General features: G+C 42.9%; 1 long non-coding RNA gene across 2 annotated transcripts; it reads left to right on the top strand.

Moving 5' to 3' along the window:
- The first annotated feature begins 966 nt into the window (after nt 1-966).
- Nucleotides 967-14,767, top strand: LOC147000543 (uncharacterized). 2 transcript variants are annotated; one of them, XR_015045909.1, is made up of 3 exons: nt 967-1,034; nt 12,853-13,029; nt 14,371-14,767. It is a non-coding gene; the product is annotated as an uncharacterized LOC147000543 (long non-coding RNA). The 2 variants fall into 2 exon arrangements; XR_015045910.1 differs by lacking the exon at nt 967-1,034 and adding an exon at nt 1,088-1,194.
- Nucleotides 14,768-20,190: the final 5,423 nt, after the last annotated feature.

Genomic DNA, 20,190 nt, shown 5'->3' with positions numbered 1-20,190 from the left:
ACTACAGAGATTTTCATAATTGAACTGAAGGAATTTAGCAATTGACACTTTATAATTCCTAGGTATTGGGTTACCATTACCAGTCAGAGTTTAAGTGCAGAAAAATGCTGTCTCCAGGTGATAAGAGATTCTCTGTGTGAATATTAGGAGAGTTAATTCCCTAGAAGGAGGGACTGCATCCCTATCTGGAGACAGAATTCCCTTCAAGAGGGTCTGTGTCTCCTGCATGAATGACTAGACCCAAAAAAAGGAAAGGCTGAATCTACTGCAGGAGAGAATGATGGGATCCCTAGAAGGAGGGACTTAATTTCTTGTCTGAAGAGACAGGAGCACCAGCGGGATGTTGAATCTTTAGTCTGACATTGTATTTTCAGCACAATGGTCTGAATTCCCTGAATCCACAGCTGGAACCCTGAGCCACCAGCATGAACACTGTTCCTGTCCCAGTTGTCTATGGGAGTTAAATATACAGTTCACTTCTTTGGCTCATAAAATCCCACCATGCTCTATCTTCCTTCCTACATCCAACCATTCCCCACTAACTCATCTTCATATAAAATCCTTTCTCTCCTTGAACTTCCAAGACTACTGATGTCTTATGAGCATCTATACACACTCAAGGGCACACATACATGCACACACACAAAACACACACACATACAAACACACACTTGGCTTTGTATGGGTCTGGTTTTGATTTTTTAGAGCTGTCATGTTTCTATGGACCTCTCTAAAAACTCTCTGCTTCCCAGCTAGGCTGACTGACATCTTACTGACCAAAGGATAAAGAGTCTGGATTGTAAGACTTGCACCCCTTGTAGTTCTTGGGGCTGATGCTGACAGGGGCTTAGAGCCATGGGATGTGGGTGTATAGCACACCAGTCCTTGCTAAGGCCAGCTTGTCTTGTCTCTGTAGTATGTGAAGGAGAGTGAGCAACCTGACAGTTGACAGTTGACAGTTGACCTTCTCCTTGCTGAGAGGGTTCCTATCCCTTCTTGCACTCTGTTCATTCATGGTATTTCAGTATGTGCAGGTAGGTGCTGCATTGATGGATTTTTCCTTCTGAATACTTTGTTGTAGGTTAAAGAAGAAAGGATAGTTGAACTGGAACCAGAAAATGATAATCTACACCTGAGATTGTCAGAAGTAATGTTTTGCTCTGTCCTGTAGACTGATTGACCAGCTAGCCACATGTGAGTGTTTGCTTTGAGTCAGCTACTTCATTTGCAAAGGATGTAAAGGATGGCGGGTTTCCTTTGATTTTTGTCCCATCCAATGAGGTGGACACTTTTTTTTTTCTTCTGGAGACAGTGTTTCTCTGTATAGCCTTGGCTGTCCTGGAACTTACTTTTTACACCGGGCTGTCCTCGAACTCAGAAATCCACTTGCCTCTGACTCAGGAGTGCTGGGATTAAAGGCATGGGCCACCACACCCAGCGGGGTGGACACTTACTGTGCCATCCTATACAGGAAAAGAGATGAATTCCTCTGTGGATGTAGCTGGGGCTGACAGTGTCATCTTTGAGAATGTGTGCCATACAGAGAGGTAGAGCTGTCACAGCTCATGTCCTATTGCTACCAGAGGACCTGCATACAGTTATATCTCCAGGCAAGAATGCTGAGGAAGAAACAATCAGCCACATCTAAACAGTGTGGGATGTGTCATTACACAAAGGATATGATTTCTCTAGCAAATGTCCATTCTATAAAAAAGGATAGAGTGAAGGAGAAAGATGCAATAGACTAGGATTCCATTACACATTGGTTTCCATGTGGCTTTATCAGACATGACTGGGTAGGGTATTGGCGACATCTGCAGACTTGGAGAAACAGAACCCAAAACTGACCTCTCTTCAATGAGAAGACTAGCCTTATGTGTGGCTTCCTTCCTAGATCTCAGGAGGAAAGGGATGTCAAGTGTCCTTGTGTCTGCTATTCTCCAGTGCTTTTAACAAGGAAGGATCCTCCTTCAAGATAGCATGCTTGAGGGTCGTAAGATCTGTCACTGTTGTGGTTTGATTATGAACATCCCCCAAGGACCTTGTGCTGTAAACTTACGTTTGAACTCTTAGGACCACCCAAGTGTGACTGTGTGTGCCCGTAATCCTACACTGAGGGACAGTGGTAAATCAGCATATTCCTGTAGCTTACAAGATTCTCAGCCTAGCTGAGATGACAGAATTGTGTTTCAGCGAGTGACCTGACTTGAGGTCATAAGGGAGAGAGCAATGAAAAAAGTATCTAATCTTTTCATTTTGTCTCTTCATACTGATACACAGAAGCACACACATACACACAAACACATATACATGCACACACTCTCATGACATACACAGGCATATTCATACATACAAGCACATAGGAAAGCACACACATGAACATACAGTCATGACACACTTATGCATACATAAGCAAACTCCTGCATACATATATGGAACACACACACCATACTACACATATGCAAATACACAGGGAACACAAATAAACACACACAACACTCACACAACAGAGATGCACACACACATACATTTGTACCAACAATACATGTCAGCCCATACCACACAGGCACACACACAATTACACACATGGAACACACACACACACAAGCACATACAGACATACATAGATACAAACACAATCACCCCAAACCATACAACACACACCATCTACACAAACACACATACACACAAAGAGGTGGTGCCTACTGCAGGATGATTGGGTCATATACAGATGGATCCTGTCTAGCAAAAACTGGTTTCCATGAAAAGAGCCAAACTGTTTGCAAATACCTCTCACTTCTCATCCTGCCATGGGAATCTTTCTTTTCTGCACACAATCCAACTAAGATGTCACATAGGACGATGACAAAGACTGACCATTGAGGTCACCCGAGCTTTCTATATCAAAACTGACCCAAACTAACCTCTTCATGCATAAGCCAGCTTCAGTCATTTTGTTCTTGCAGAAGAAAGTGGACTTTCTCAGCCACCCTGAGAACAACCTCATTTCACAAGGTGTGGCTGCTGTCATGTGATCATGTATTAAGAGTGCTTGTGAGAGGAGGAGGCACACTGCAGCTTTAGAGGTGGAATGAGATGGCCTAGTTCAATTGTGAATGTTCCAGAAGAAAGAAGTTGGCTTGTCCACGAATATCTTCAGATTGGGCAGGCTTATTGTTTGGTACCAGGCTACAGTACTAACCCTATCACTTCTCTGTTGGTGTACATGTCAGAATGTCTCCAGGAATGAATTTATGTTGGGTCAGGTTGGGATTATATTTTGCTCTTATTTATTGAAGGCACCACAAAATGAATTTTTGAGAAAACCACTGACTGCTAATATTTGCAGTTTTGAATTTAATTTAAAGTCTCAGGACACCTGTTTGGTGTGGCCATTCTCTTAGGTCATAAGGATTAGTAGGTCCACTCTCTCTTGTCATGAGGGTTAGTTGATATAGGTGCTCTCCCAAGTCATAAGAGCAAAGCTGGCCACTGTCTCAAGTCACAAGTGTCAGTGTGGCCACTTGGGTAGCATGAATCAGTTTGTCTGCTCTGAAGGATTTTTTTTAGATGTATGTTTTTTAATTGTGTGTATGATTGGTTTTCCTACATGTGTGTGTGTGCGCTGTGTGTATGTACACAATGACCAGAAAGGTCACGTGAGAGTCAGGTACCCTAGAACTGGAGTTGGAGAAGTCTGTGTGTTGACTTTTGGGTGCTGGGATACTCACCCAGATCCTTTGCAAGGGCAGCCAGTGCTTTCCTGCTCTGAAGGCTTTTTGATGTGCTGTTTATTACTGTCTGTTCCACAAGACTGGTTCACAGGGATCAGCCTTATGATTGTGTAGGATAACCACACTGAAAATAGTTTAATCTATGATTTGATGTCCTTACTGAATATTACAAAGGGTAAAATTTGACTATATTTGTTTCTGAAAATTTATAGTGTCTTTGGAACTAAGCTCAGATCATCAGTGTGTTCCTTTCAATTCTGATCCATCTGGACAACCCCAAAGGTTTATTCTTTTCTGTCCTCAGTGCTTGCTGTATTGCCTCAAAACCAACATCACTAAGAAAAGCTGAAGGGGACTTTAAAAATCTTCACAGTTTGAGATTTAAAGACACTCATAGATGGTCTACACTCCATTTATCCCAACACTTGGAGAAAGAGTCTCTCTGTGTCTTAGAAACCCTTGGTGTATGTGGTCTTCAGGACAGCCAGAACTTTAATGGTGAGAGTCTGTCTCAAAAAAAAAAAACCTAACAAAACACCACACACACACACACACACACACACACACACACACACACACACACACCACTCTGCAGTTGCTACCCATCTCATTCCTCAAATGAGCTTTTAGAGCAACAGTCCTTCAAGTCTGCAGACTTCTGATCAACCCTCAGAATCTTTCCACTGACATCAGGCAGGTTGCTGCTAGCTTGTTGAGAAGTTGGGTTTTGTTGTTTTGTTATTTGTACTCCCTTAGCTGACTTCCCCATGTCCTGCCAGATTCCACTCACCACCTTCAGAGGTATTTAGTGTTTTCAAGTCATGCTGAAAAAATAAGATACTATTTGTTTTGATTGTAGCATTTAGGATTGTGTTGAAGAGGTAACTGCAGAATGTAAGCTGTTTAACAAGTAGGTCTATGAGTTATGACTCGGTATAATCTCATCTGCTGAGTGAGTGTTTGATTAATGACCTTGTCCCTATTGGCTCTTGTGGTATTTTTACCCTGAAGCCTGAAGGGTTTGAATTTGGGTTGGGTCCTCTTGTGATTTTCCTGACCAGCACATCTGGAGTTACCTTGTAGGTATAAAGAGGTTCAAAGCTTTCTTGCCCTGGAGATGCCTGTTTACCTTTTTTTTTTTTTACCTAATCCACATCTTATTTGAAATTGGAGGGAGAGCAGCTTGCTGGCTTTTCAGCAACACCTATTGACACACATTGAAGCTTCTCTCTGCTACTGACATGAATTTCTGAATTCCTATGTCATTTTGAATAAGCTCTACTCCATGGTCTTGGACATTTGAGTACTCAGTTCTCAGTAGGTGACTATGTTTGGGTAGATGTAGGAGGTGTGCCTTGCTGAAGAATGTCACTGGGGCTGGGGTTTGAGGTTTTAGATATTTGTACCACACCCAGTGCACTCTGCTTTGTAAATTGAGTCTAGATGTGAGCCCACAGCTTCCTTCTCCTTCCACCATGCCTTGGAGATAATGAATTTAACCTCTGGTTACAGGTGACCTCTAGAACTTGAGTCCCACTAGCCTCATTGTTTAATAGTTTTCTCTGCTCATGGCATTTCTGTCCAAAGATACAAAGGTAACTAATGCAGAAGTTGATGCAATGGAGTGGACTCTTAGTGTGACACTTGATCATACCAGGTTGTGCTTATGTGGGTTTTGTTTTGAGCAACATGGAAGACTTTGGAACTTTGAACTAGAAGTGTTTTAGTGCTCTAAAAAGAGCTTGATGGGCTAGACCTCACTCATCTAACCATCTAATCTGTGATAGGGAGTGACTTAGTTCGGGTTTTACTGCTGTGAACGGATACCACAACCAAAACGACTCTCATAAAAACATTTAATTGGTTCTGGCTTATAGGTTTAGAGGATTAGTTCATTGTCATCAAAGTGGGAGCTTGCAGGTTCCAGGCAGACATGGTGCAGGAGGAGCTAAGAGTTCTTCATCTTCATCTGAAGGCTGTTAGGAGAAAACTGGCTTTCAGGCAGCTACCACAAGGATCTTATAGGTCACACCCACAGTGATACACTTCCTCCATTAAGGCCACACCTACTCCAACAAGGCTACATCTCCAAATAGTGACATTGCCTGAGCCAAGCATTTTCAAACCTCCAGGGGGAGCTTAAGTCATTTCTGGCTTCTGGAATCCCCTGTGATCAGAAGCATCATCCAGTGTACTCTCATCAGTCACTAGATGTAAAGCAGCTAAGCAAAGGGCTGAAACAACTGAGAAATACTAGTATGGAAGGTGTGTCGGTTTTCATCTGTATAGAAAGACACTATGGTTCTACCTGACCTCAGCTGTCCAGGTTTCACAAGAGTGACCCATGAAGCATATCCATTCTCCTGTAGGCAAGTGTCATTTGGCACTGGTCTTAGTTAGGGTTTTACTTCTGTGAAAAGACACCATGACCAAGGCAAGACTTATACAAAACAACATTTAATTGGGGATGGCTTACAGGTTCAGAGAGGTTCAGTCCATTATCATCTAGGTGGGAGCATGGCAGTAACCAGGCAGGCATTGTACAGGCAGAGCTGAGCTGAGAGTTCTATGTCTTCATCCAAAGACTGGGAACTAGGCTGAGGATCTTATGTCCACACCCACAGTGACACACCTACTCCAACCAGGTCACACCTATTCCAAGGTCACACTTCCAAGTGGTGCCACTCCCTGTTCCATTAATATACATACCATCACATTCCACTACCTGGCCCCCATAGACTTGTTCAAACACATGAGTCTATGGGGGGCGGGCATACTTAAACATAGCATAATGCAAAATATGTTTAGTCCCACTTTTATAGTCTTCATAGTCTATAGCAGTCTCAACAATGTTAAAAGTCCAAAGTTCAAGGTCTCTTCTGAGATTCATCTAATCACTTAACTGTAATCCCCAGAGAAAGACAGGGAACCAGCTGGGCAAACTCCAAACTCTGCATCTCCATGGGTGATGTCAAAGCGGTCTTCAGATCTCCACTCCTTTTTCATCTTTTTGACTGCAACAAACTGCTTTCTCCTGGGCTGGTTCTACTCCCTGTTAGCAGCTTTCCTCAGAATGTATCCCATGACTCTAGCAGCTTTAACATCTTTGTGTCTCCAAGGCAATTTCAATGTTACAGCTTCTTGTTTCACTGTCTGGGATTCCAGTTGATGTTTTGTACTCCTCCTAAGGGCTGGCATCACTTCTCCAGCTCTGCCCTCTGTAGCACTCTAAGCTCAGGTTGATCCACTCCACTTCGGCTGTTGTTCTTAGTGATCATCCCATGTTACGGACATCTCCAATACACTGGGGTTTTCCACTCGAACTAGGCTTCACCAATAGCCTCTCATAGGTTCTCTTCATGGTGCCAAGCCTCAAATCCTTTGCATGACCCCTTCCATCCTGAGCCATCAATTACAGCTAAGGCTATACCTTCTCCAATGGCCTTCCGTGACCTCTCACAGTGTGAAGCCGCAGCTGTTCTTCATGACACATTCATGCTTTCAAAACCAGTACCACCCGAATGATTCTTATACATTATCAAGTCCAGCTTCAGCACAAGGTACAACCTTGGGTATCTCTGGAACACAGCCTCTGTGCTCATAGAAAACACTTCCCAGAAGAGGTCACCTCAATGATGCTGGTCTCCTCTTAATCAACACTAATTGCTTAGCTCCAGCTAATCAGCATCAATAGTCCCAGTAATACAAAGTTTTTGCTTTACCAGTTCTGGTATCTTGTTAATCACAGCTTATTTTTCAGCGCCAGCTAACAAGAACCACAGAATCTTCATAATTAAACCAACAATGGCCCTGAAAAAAGTCTTTAATCTTCTCTCTGAAATTTTACAAGCCAGGTCTCCATCTTCTGCACTGTTCTCAACATTATCTTCAACCCTTCTTCACTGTGGAGACCCAAAGTGTTATGCCTGAGCAAGCATTGCCTGTACAAAGGTCAAGACAGCAGTGTAGCCTTAAGGGAGGCCTAACAGTGTTCTGACTAAATACAAGACAGAAGTGTAGCCTTGAGGGAGGCCTAACAGTGTTCTGACGATGTACAAGAGCCCCTGGAGTCTTTGGAAACATCTTTCCATGTGTATCACCCCATGGGGATGCTCATTCCTGTGAAAATGTATGTTGCCCAGGGAACACTGTGACACATTCATATGTGGTGAGAGATACAGCTCAGACAAGCTATTAAGGGACAAACATGACAAGGGAGTATCTATCTATCTGACCTCCCAGAATGTCCTAAATACACAGGATGTGCTTTTGAAGAAGAAGAAATGCAGATAATGTGACAGGAAATGCAGTCCAGAAAGCAAACTCATGTTGGCTCACACATTGGGTCTGGATTTTTCCTTGATAATGGAAGATTTGTTATGAAGAAATGAAATATAAATAAGAGGCCTAAATATTGTATGTAATTTTAATAGTTACATGTTGAGCTTAATATCTTAGTCTCCAAATAAACACTATGGAAAACTTTGGTATTTTGATATTTTTTGATAAGAAAACTCAAAATATTAGTGCCAAGTGGACACTTCTATACTTATGAATGCTGTATATACTTATGAAGTGACTGTGGCTGCACTAGCAGATGTCCTCAGGATATTGTTAGAGCACTGGGACCACATCCCACACAGGAACAGCAAGCTTACTCACCTGCTCCAGGATTGCATCAGTTTGTCTCCCTAGGAGACCCCAAGCAGAGGGGACAGAGAGCCAGACTTTAGGGAGCTATCACAACCGTGTTTGTCCTCTTGGCAAGACCATACAAATTTGTCAAAGCTAGAGCTCTGCCAGGCCCCTGCCATGTCTGTCCACAGGGTCAGTGTGAGTCAGTGCAGCTAACACTATGTATTAACTGTGCTGCAGGTTGGTGCATATGGTGGGCTTTCCTTTAGCCTTTCCAGTCAGACAATGCAGTACTTTTGGAGAGACTGTCGTGGGTGTTTTCATTCTGGCAGGCACAGACTGTGGATGAGTCTCTAAGCTATTGGAGAGGGGACCCCACTGAGGAATTAGTGGCTTTGTGTCATTTTTAGACCCAGGGCCTTTGCCACTTGTTTGGTAGCATGTAGTATCTACTCAAAGTGTATGCAGACACTCTCCATCCCTGTAGTCCCATCTTGGAGTGTGGGCAGACTCTCTCCATGCCAACAGCTGTCTGGTTCTCACAAATGTCATATTCATGCTTTAAACCTGGCATTTTTAATTATTCATTTAAAAGGCACTGATGCAAAGTTACTAATTACTCTGTATGCATCCCCTGGGCTGAAGCACATGGCTGAGAATCTATGAGGCCTAAAATTTGAGCTAGAGCTCGACAACTTGAGAGAAGACCTTCTAAAAAGAGACCTCAGCTCTCAGATGGGGAAGCCAGGGATGGGCCTGGTGTGGGAACTGGATCTTCAGTGAAATATGCTTATTGTCATTGCTTTAATGTGTGTGCTTGTGTGTGTGTGTGCTCAACAACACTTCAGATATAACCAGGGTTATCCCCTCCCTGAGTAGGCTGTTTGCTCTCTGAGGTTGGTGGTGAGCCTGGATGGGGCTTTTACACAGCTTTTCCCTAGATCCTTTGAACCTTATCTGATAGGGGAGGCAGTTGCCTGGTGGGGAGACTCCTCCTGTATCAGGAGCTTGACGGGGCCCACTCCTGGAAGAGTAACTGGATTGTTGGTCACAAGGACAGGGAGGAAAAGGCTGAACTTGTCACCTCAGGAGACATAGTGGGGTCCAGGATCTTCACATATATTGCAGAGCCATACATAAGCAAAGTCTGTCCCCAGCTCTAAATCCCATTCACATTAAAGCTCCATTCCCATTCTTCCAGCTGTAATGAGGATGGAGGCCATAGGGTTAACACAGGTAATGAGTGGCTTGCAAGAGTCACCATGGTGCCAGGCACACAGGACAAAAGATGTGTTTATAGTACTAATCCTCTTTAGGAAGCAGGTGTTCCAAGCTTGGCATAAGTGACAAGATGCCTCATATCCCAGAGAAAGGGTGGCCAGCCCTCAGACTCCTCTCTGTTGAACTATGAGTAGCTGGTACAGCTAAGTGAGCCTAGACAATAAAGAAGGCAATCTATTTCACCTGTCTCAGAGTCCAAACTGTGTGCATTTCCAACATGGATGCCAGGGCCCTTAAGGCCAACTTCATGTGACAGGCCTTGAAGAGGTCCAATAGATCTATCTGCTGTTGGTTTTGTGTGTAGCTGAAGAGACCACATTGACAGGAAACAGTTTTGGCATCATACATAACTCCAATTCTGGTTCTCAGATGGTCTGGGTTGTACCTTAGCTTTACCAAGCTGGCACAGAAGCCCAGACACACATCCTCCAGACCTGTGGGGACAACAGTGACCTGGCTGCTTATCATTAGCTGAGGGTTTGATCTTTCCTGTATCCTGTCACTCAGGATGATTTCAACAGGATCGAACCAGCATCATTGAGCCTGAGACAAAAAGGGAATCTGGAGTGGGACTACCTGAATGAGAGATGGTAGGACAACCATAACATTCAGGAAATCTCCCACATGATCATGAATACATTCCCTGGCAGGGAGAATAGGTGTTATTAAAGGATCATGCCCAGAGATTCTGCCTAGGACCCCAAGTACCCTTATGGATGGAACCAGGATACAGCTTGACATCACCAGATGCTGACACCTGTGTCTGACCAGTGGTACTGGCTTAACAACACATCAGTGGGATGCAGGAGAAGGGGTAAGAGGAAGGTAAGACTAGAGACAGGGTGGATCCCTGCTCCGTAATTGTCTCTTTCCCTGATAGGCCCTGACCATGGCCAAGATGAAGCCCCCAGGGACTGGATCTTTGAAAAGATTCACGTGTTAATTTAGCCTTCCTTCATCAGACACTGAACACAGGGCAGGTAAGGTAGAGCTTGGGTCTCTGCCATTGTGCCTTATGTCCAGAGCATAGTCAGAGTGCCCAGAGCAACAAAGCACGCTAGATTATGACTGTGTCTCCCAGTTCTGCTCCCAATGTGTGGCACAGCTGTGTTCCTCCACATCACCAGGAAAGCAAGCAGCATTCAAGTGGTGATCTGTGAACAGAGTGGTGCATGTTCCTGTGACTGGAGGATGATCCTTGGCTAGGTGGCAGAAGCTTAGATAGCTAGCAACCGGCCCCAATGGGCTCTAAATCAGACAGGGCCTAACCCCTAACTAGCAAGCCTATCAATGAGTCTGCATGCATGGATGTGCAGGGTAATGGCACTTTACAATGCCCTCTGGCTAGAGCAAGGCCAGCCTGCTCCTTGCTTTCATTGCTGTGTCACTTCAGAGTTAGGTCACAGGAAAAGGGAATTGAGGTATTGAGGAAAGGAGACAGTTTGGGAAATTGAGAGGAGCAGTTTTCTGAGAGGAGTCCCAGCTGCTGGCTTTGGAGAACATTTGGTTTGAATCTCTGGAAAATGCTTCTGGCACCCTAACCTGTCCCAGAGAGAGGAGGTATGTGTTCTAGGAATTAATGCAAGTCTGTGTCCTGTGTGTGGATGAAGGGAGGTGTGTGACATGGGATCTCTACCCCTTCCTGGTGTCTGCAGGAGGCAGAGTCAAAATAGCAGATGGTAGATATAGAGAGATAAACAACCAATAAGTCAGTCAGTAAGTGATAATAAGCAGCTGGATCATAGACAGATAACAGATGACAGCCCCATTGGTTCTGTAGTTTCTACATTATTGTTCTTACACAGCTAATAGCCTGATCAATAAGTGGATCTGATCCAACCTCACACATCAAAACATTATAGTTTCAATAGTCAATGAATAGATAAAAAATATAGAAATGTTAGACACTTTGTGCTCTCTCACTGAGGTCTTCTGCATCAGTGTGCCATCACACCCACAACACTCACACACAGCACTCATACCCACCACACCTACCACACCCACACACACATTCCTCACACCCACAACACTCAGACACAGCCCTCACACCACAGCCCTCACACCCACAGGATAGGTGCTTAATAGACAAATATCACTGAGAGGAGAGGTGGATTGTAGGTATGCCACTCTGGAACTATCCACACCTCCCTGACCAGGATGACCAGTATGCCCTAGGCCCTAAACTTCCAATCCCAAGCTGAGTGGCCTTAAATTTGCACACCTCTCCTGCCCTCCCGGCCCCTTCCCACGACTCTCCATGGCCTTTCCCAAGACACAGCTGTATCAGAGGAGTCATATTGCCTTCAGTGGCCCCTAGGCTTGATCCTCTTGGAAAAGATGTAGAGGTTTAGCTGGTGGGCAGCTGGCCCCATGCCCAGTGACATTCACATCCTACAACAGGGGTGTCTTCTTCCTCCCTTAGTGTTACTGCCTTAGGTCCTATGATCTTGTAACATTGAATTGCATTTATCAGTGCTGGTCTGACTCTCAGTATAAAACTGGGGAAGTTTTGTGGAATTGCTCTATCTACATTTAAACTACCCTCACAATTAAACTTGCTTAGCTGGCAAGAGTTGCCTGCTTACTGAAACTGAACTCACTGGCTTTGTTATTTTCTTTCTCCATTTTTAGTGTGGGGATGTGCCATCAGACATACAAACACATCATGTATGTTCGTGCATGTGGAGGCCTTAGATTGATAGAAATTATCCTCACTTTACTCTACCAACTCATTGAAAGAGGGTCTCTCTATGGCTGTGCAGGCTGCCATGTCTTCCCAGTATTTATATGATCTCTGGTTCACCACTGAGCAATCTCTGGTTCCCTTATACATTTTTGAAAGTCACTGTCAAGAGAATATTTTGCCCCTTTCTACATGGAATTATTTGATGATTTATTACTCTCTTGATTTTTTTTTTAAGTTTTAATCATGAATGTTTGGCCCAGGTGGTTAAGGGCCTAAGTTGCTGGCCTCTCCCTTTTCTTTGAACTTGCATTTAGTTGTATGAGTTCCGACTGGCTTTTAAATTTCTGTTCAGACCATAGTGTTGGTATAGTTTTTCTCAGCCTCAATACATAAAATTACTTCAGTAATGTGCAACAATGAATAAGTGTCACTGAAATGTTACAATTTTTATGAAAGTTTACTTACCCTGGTCACTTGTATTTTGATGCATTATCTTTGTGTTTTCCTCTTGTCCAGCCAAGATGCAGACTTAAATGGCAGTTCTGGAGCCCCTGAAAATCTGACATTTAAAGAGCATCAGCACCTTTTTTCCCAAGAGCAAGATGTGTCTGACAAAGTGAAAGCTTCTCTTAAATTAACAGAGCTCAAGAATGAACTAAACACAAAGTGAGAAGAGAGGACACCTTTACTCAAGTAGGTCTGCCCTTGGCAGGGCCTTTGTGGGGGGCGAGCCTGAAGAGGAAGGAACAGTGCTACTTCTAAGTGATGTTTATTTTCTGTACCTGAAATGGTTGCAAATTAGAGATGTTTCAATTCCAAGAAACTGTGTTTTACTTTACCAAGAAAAATCCTATCTAGTTCTTTGTGATCTGACTCACATGAAGTTACCTGTTTCTGTTAGCTTTTGGGGAGACTCTTGGACTCATAGGGCAGAATGAAGGGCTGTAAAGATGAGGGGGTATTTCTTCTACCCTATCTTCTTTCATTGTCATTCCAAGGGCAGTAGGCCAAGAAATTATCTTTCTGTTTTTTTCCTTTAAACTCCATTTGGTTACCAGACAGTGACAGCTGAGCAGGTCTGAGTACTACTGTGTCACAGTGGACCCTGTCTGCAGGAGTCAGGCCTCTCAGCCCAGGGCAAATGCTTCCTTTACCTTCTATCATTTGTATGAGGTGGCTAGATGGAGTTTCTTATGTAAGGTGCACATCACATTCTTGACAAATGTGAGCCTCCTGAACAACTTAAATGTTTGAGATTGAATATCTAATTAATAATTCAAATTTGAAATTTCTCAAAAAAATTTGAGGATTTAAGCCTAGGGATTTTATTTTTATAAATACCAAATTATCACTAGACTAATCACTGGTGGAAATTAAAGACAGCAGTTATGTTAGAAAATTACCTAATATTTCAAAGGCTGCAAAGGATCTAGAGCTCTCTAGTAACACAGCATTCATGTAGGAATGAGCAGAGACATCTGAGAAGAGTGGGAGCTCATGGGTGGCAGTAAAAGTTAGGTGTCTCAGAACGTATACATTTAATAAAGTGATGTAGATCCAATGTCAGGAAAGGAAGGAGTGTGTTGCTATGCCTCTTCTGACTCACATGCTTTCTCAGCATAATAGACTTATTTAATTTTAATTCCTAAACTTTGCACTGTCATTCCTCAGCTGAGTTGTGTGAGGCAGACCTCAGTTTGCTTGTTTTGTGTGAAAGCTGATTTTATGATTTCAAGCACACTTTCTATAGGAGAAACCCCTAATGTGTGTCCAGATGATCTTTCTGTACCATAGTATTCTCTTACAAACCTGTACATCAGGAAAATATGCACACTCTCAAATAGAACAGAGGTATTTGCAACCTGAAAAACCAGTTTTAATAAGAGCTGTATGATAAATTGTTGAAATGCAAGTGTAAATATTTTTTATGTTAATCCAGTATCCTATTTGAAAGTGTGTCTTTGCTGTTTCCTCTGTAAGAGAATAGAATGGCCCTGAGAGTTTATGAAGGATTTACATACTCATCTTGCCTAGGAAGTGCAATTTCATTGTGACTGGAGCATACTGGAAGCCATCGGGTGTCATAATCATACATCCTAGAGAAGAGCAGTCACCTGCTGTTGCTAGTACATGGGAAGGCAGATGCTCAGAAGAGCCAGCTACCACCTGAAAACTCTGCATGTGTGTTTGTAAGACCTGTAGTGAAGTAGACTTGGCCAACCCTGGACAGTGAGGTCAGATGTGAAAACATAGTATAAGAGCATGTTGAATAGCGTGCATTACTGTGGGGAAACACCCAAACTGCTATCTATTGTTTTTCATTTCTACAGTTTTTCAGTTGCAGCCTATTTTTAATAAACTTTGTATCTATTTAAGTGTATTTGCTATTGTTTTCAAAGTGCTGACAAGGTTTATATTTGTGATGCGGGCATTCCTCTTCCCCATTTCCAGCGGTCACTCCTTCATTAAACTGCTGAGTCATTACTTCCTTTGTCCCTTGGTTGTTTTTCTGTCTGTGGGAAAGTGTTCTTTGATGACCCAACCAGCTAAAGACTAGGGTGGCATTTTCACAAGAGTCCCTTGTGAGAGCTTGGTCACCTCTATCTACATGTCTACCTTTTATGCCTTCAGCATCCCAAAAGAGCACTGGGACCATGTCTCCTTTCACCACCCCATCCTGGTCCCTGGACTCCCTGAACATACTCACGGATAAGCTCATTGCCTAAACAGTCTCCTGGTCATACACGGTCAAGTATATGAACCCACTCAAGATAGCTGGAATGAACGTGTGTTTTATTGTCATGGCACAAGGTACACTGACCAGCTGGAACTGGTCAGTGGGCTGGTGTGTGCCCTCGCCCTCATGCCTACTGTGCTTTAGCAAGGAGACAAAGCAACGTCCAAATCTCAGGGTGTGGGTGAAATGGAAGGAGGAGTTGGGGAGTCGCTAGTCAAAGAATATAAAGTTTCAATGAACAGGGAATGACTCTGAGTACTGTGCCTTGGTAAGGTAGGACGCTCAGCAGTGTCCTGTAAAAATGCCAAGGAACTTTAAGGGTGGGAAGGCATGTTTGAGTGTCAAAGGATCATGTGGGAAACTTTTTGGAAATGTAAAATTTATATATTGGGATTAGTGTTTCTGTTTCTATATTTTAATTTGCTTTGGTTTTTAGCTCTGTACAGACATCCCTTAGAAACTAAGAATTGGTGCTGACCCAGGACCATCTCTTCCTATGCATAATCTCCCTATTAGGGATATTATGGCTCTGGCCTCTTGTGTCCTCTGGTCTCTGTACCACTTCATTTTCTGCCAAACTATACCTATGATTTCCTCTGTGCAGTCTTATGTAATGAAGTGATTTCAGACACACATATACCTATGAATTTATGATACAATACAGCAAAGTGTGAGTTGGCAGAAGAAATACTCCTAAAGTTTCATGTGATTATGTTCCTATACGAAGTATTTTTACCTTTTTATTCACAGAAATTGGAACTAAATGACAGTCTTCAGATTGCCATAACTGTTTAAGCTGTATACAGCTGGTACTGCCCCCACTCACCCTGTGATACCAGGAAATCGCATACAGGGCAGCTTGCGGAACACAAAGTCAGAAAAAGCCCATGGTCGCCTATAACCATTAATGGTGTGAGAAATGAACACAGGTGTTGTGGGGGGTTGATTGTATGACCTTACAAGACATTATTGGTACAGTGGGCTCTCTTGAGGTGGTAGAGGGAAAGGGGAAGGGTCTCCATCATGGGGAGGCTCAGGAGGCAGGATCCTGCCTGGGATAGGGAAAGAGAATCCTCCAGGTGAGCTGAGTATTCAAGGCCACAGTAAGATGATTTGTGTTCTACAAGCACTAAGGGGACGCTGTTTTTCTTGAGAAGGCAGGAGCAAAGTCTACAGTTCTGTGAGCCAGTGAGCTAGCCTAGCAAAAGCAGCTGTTGGTAGGCATAGCACATGCATATGAGCCTGTGAAAGATGTCTTCCAGGACTTAGCCATGCCCTTCAGTCATTGGGAGAAGGAAAGGAAATGCCAGGGAACCTTAGGCGACTCAAGGGCTTTTCAGAACAGGTTATGGCAGCTTCAGCATCAAATGCTGATGAGGGTGACAAGAGCCAAAGGAGTTTGAAACCACCCCTCTCTGCCCTGAGGGATGTGAGAACCTAGGAGATCTGGGGTTGGCTTGTTGGCACTGTGTTTTGTCTTAGCTTGAGCATCCGTAGGATGGAGACCAAATCGGTCTGCTTTGTTTTTAGGATCTTAGGGCAGTTGACCTGTTTTCTCCCAACTGCCCTTATGGCTCCTTCCTCCCCCTTCTGCTTGGTATATCTCTGACCTCTCATCTGCTCCTTCCACATATCAGGGTCTCCTGACTTGGCACCTCTCTCAGCTCTGCTGAACATCTGCATACTGCATATGGAGCATATTTAGTATAGCTGTTAATAGCAAGTATTTACATAATCCTTGTTGTTGTCTTCTTAGAGCACACAGCAGAACAAATAGATCAATAAAGTGAACAAAAATATAAATACCATGAATGGCAGTGGCTGCTAGCAGAGATTCTGAACATTACATGATCTAAAACCAGCCACGCCCCCCCAACCACCACCAAAAGTTTGAGTGTACATGCTTGGACTGCAGTGATAAGAAGGATCTGTTGAGATCGTGGGTTAGAAGACAGAGGTCTCTCTGGAAACTGATATGTGACCAGCCAGGGCATTGTGGTAAACTGGAAGCAACATAGAGGCTTAGGGAATGTGAGCTTAGGCCACACAGGCTAATGGCCAACACCTGAAGACTACTGAAACAGTTATGGGGACACTACAGAAGTCATCTTTTTTTTTTTTAATTTTTGTATATTTTCTTCATTTACATTTAAATTGTTAACCCCTTTCCAGGTTCCCTACCTCCTGGAAACACTGTTATCACACCCTCCTTTCCCCTGCTTCTATGAGGGTGTTCCTCGACCTACCCTGCTACATCCACCCCAATGGTGACTGGCAGGACAGGACTAGAAACCTGGACCCAGTCCTGAGGCAAAAAGTTCATTGAAACTTATTCTACTGGAACCATGGCGTCCCATATAATGGATGTTCCAAACTGGTCCTTGCAAATGGATCTGTGTGCTTTCTTTCAGTATTGTTTTATTTGGCAGTGACTTGCCAAATACCTAAGCGAAATTGAACTTTGCTTCCTGGCCTTCACCAATGTCCTAGGTAGTCCTTGAGCCAACCCTGGGCTTGGAATTTAGTAAGAATGTTGCCTATTAGCCGGGCGGTGGGATGCAGAGGCAGGTGGATTTCTGAATTCAAGGCCAGCCTGGTCTACAAATCGATTTTCAGGACAGCCAGGGTTATACAGAGAAACTGTGTCTTGAAAAAACAAATCAAACCAAAAAAAAAGAATGTTGCCTATTCAATGACATTCAGACTTGCCTCTAGTATTGTAAGCGAGATAGTGAAAGAAATCAGGAATTACTATCTACTACATAGAGTTAGAAATCTCAGGGCAAGCTTAGCAAAGTAAGTTTAGAATTCTTATTATAGTTATGTATGGTAGACTACATTACTTATTAGTAGAAAGTCCCCCTACACTACCACTTAGGATAAAAACCAAGTTGCTCCCATATACAGAAATTTACAATGGTTTAGGAAATAGATCGGGCAGTGGTTTTAGAGTATTGCATTATTCATGAGAAGGTTAGTTAGAGCAGAACTCCCTAATAAGAAACATTACTTGGGCTTGAAAGCCCTTGCCCCGGGAGTGTAAAGACCTCACACCTGGCTTCTAAGTATGTGGCTGTCCTTAGATAGAGCTGACTTCTTCTCAGTTGTTTTATTTCCCAGTTCCTGCCAGTCTTTGTGTTTGCAGTCCTCTGTTTTGTGTTAGAGTCATTAAGCATCCGGTAATCTCATTGTACCTTGCTGATGTGTCACCTAACTTCCCTAGTTTCTTCTGTATAAAAGGTTTGATGCTGGATTGGACAAATTACATTCAGATACAGCAAACTCTCTTGTGTCCCAAATTTGTTTGTCATTTCTCGACAACTCTTTGCCCACTTGCCCAGAACCCTGAGTCGTCCCGAAGATTGAGCAGGGCCCAACTGAAGCTGATCATCGGAACTACCCACCTAATCCTACCTCCCCTCCTTGGATTCCCTACACTGGGGCATCTATCAAGCCTTCATAGGACCAAGGACCTCTCCTCTCATTGATACCTGACAAGGCCATCCTCTGCTACATATGCAGCTGGAGCTATATGTACTCCTTTGTTAATGGCTTAGTCCCTGGGAGTTCTGAGGGCGGGGGGTGATCTGGTTGGTTCATATTGTTGTTCTTCCTATGGGGTTCATCATTTTTAATAACTGAGTAGTACTTTATTTTCCGTATCCATTCCTAAGTTGAAGGACATCTGAGTTCTTTCTGGCTCCTGACTTTATAAATTGGGCTGCTATGAACATAGTGGAACATGTGTCCTTATTACATGTTGGAGCATCTTTTGGGTATAGCTGGATTCTCAGGTAATACTATGTCCAGGTTTCTGAGGAAACACCAGACTGATTTCTAGAGTGGTTGTACCAGCTTGCAATCCCACTAGCAATGGAGGAACGTTTCTCTTTCTCCTCTTCCTCACCAGCATCTGCTGTCACCTGAGTTTTTGATTTTAGCCATTCTGACTGGTATGAAGTGGAATCTCAGGGCTGTTTTGATTTGAATTTCCCTGATGACTAAGAATGGTGAACATTTCTTTTTTTTTTTTATCCATACAAACAACTTTAATCATGTAGTTACAGTCAATGACCACTCCTAATCAGCACATTTCTGCATAAAGAAAACTGTGATACACTTATAAAAACAGCAGCTGTAACAAAATAGCTGGTGTTTTCATAGCCATAAACTCATAAAAAATAAAGACACCTTTATACAGAAACTTTATACAGATGTCGCTTTAAAATTGATTGTAACCCAAAGAAAGACACATTGCAAACATCAATTATTTTCACATTAATTGCATAATTTTCTAAGGTGATCTATTAGTTTTATTTACCTACGCTTATTTGCGTGATAGTAAAAATTGCATAAAACAATGAGACCGAAGCTTCTAGAGTGAATTGCTTGGATAACATACACTTTGTATAAGCAACTGTGTAAAGCACATTTTCTCTACTTAAAACTTTTAAGACACTTTGTTTTACTGCCCAGCAAAATACAGTTATAAATAGAAAGGAAATCAGGATGGGAAAGCAACATTACATTTAACAGAACTCTCCAAAAGACTTAATTATGACATGATGCTGCAGGAGCTACAAATAAATAACAAGGACTAAATTGTGTTTCACATTTTCTTTTCCTTAAAAAAATCATGTAACAATGAGGATGAAAAAAAATTACAGTGAACTTTTATTTCCAAAATAAAAAACAAATTTTAATTATGCCAGTGCCATACATTACAAGGCATTTGTTGGCATATGTCATCTTTAAGCTGCATTCGACAGTCTATACTTCTTTTTTTAACATATAATTGAGTAACAAACTCTCTCTCTCTCTCTCTCTCTCTCTCTCTCTCTCTCTCTCTCTCTCTCTCTCTCTCTCTCTCTCTCTCTCTTCCTTTTTCTCTTTAAAATAAGGGCCAGTTTCCAAGACTAGTGTGCAGTGTTACAGAAGAATCATTAAAGAAAAGGCAATCACAATCACAGAACTTATAATGCTTATTTGAGGCTCCAGAATAATAATAATCAAAAGGAAAACTAATTTCTAGTATCATGCTGACAGGGTACAACCCCTGGGTGCAGTCCTTGAACACAAAGTCTACAAAACAATCCTTGATGCTTCACCTAGGGCTG

The sequence above is a fragment of the Mus caroli genome, unplaced genomic scaffold (assembly GCF_978045245.1).
Source record: "Mus caroli unplaced genomic scaffold, Mus_caroli_1 scaffold_18, whole genome shotgun sequence".
NCBI classification, from domain to species: Eukaryota; Metazoa; Chordata; class Mammalia; order Rodentia; family Muridae; genus Mus; species Mus caroli.
Note: the sequence above shows the minus strand (reverse complement) of the source record. Positions and strands in the feature narration are given on the sequence as shown.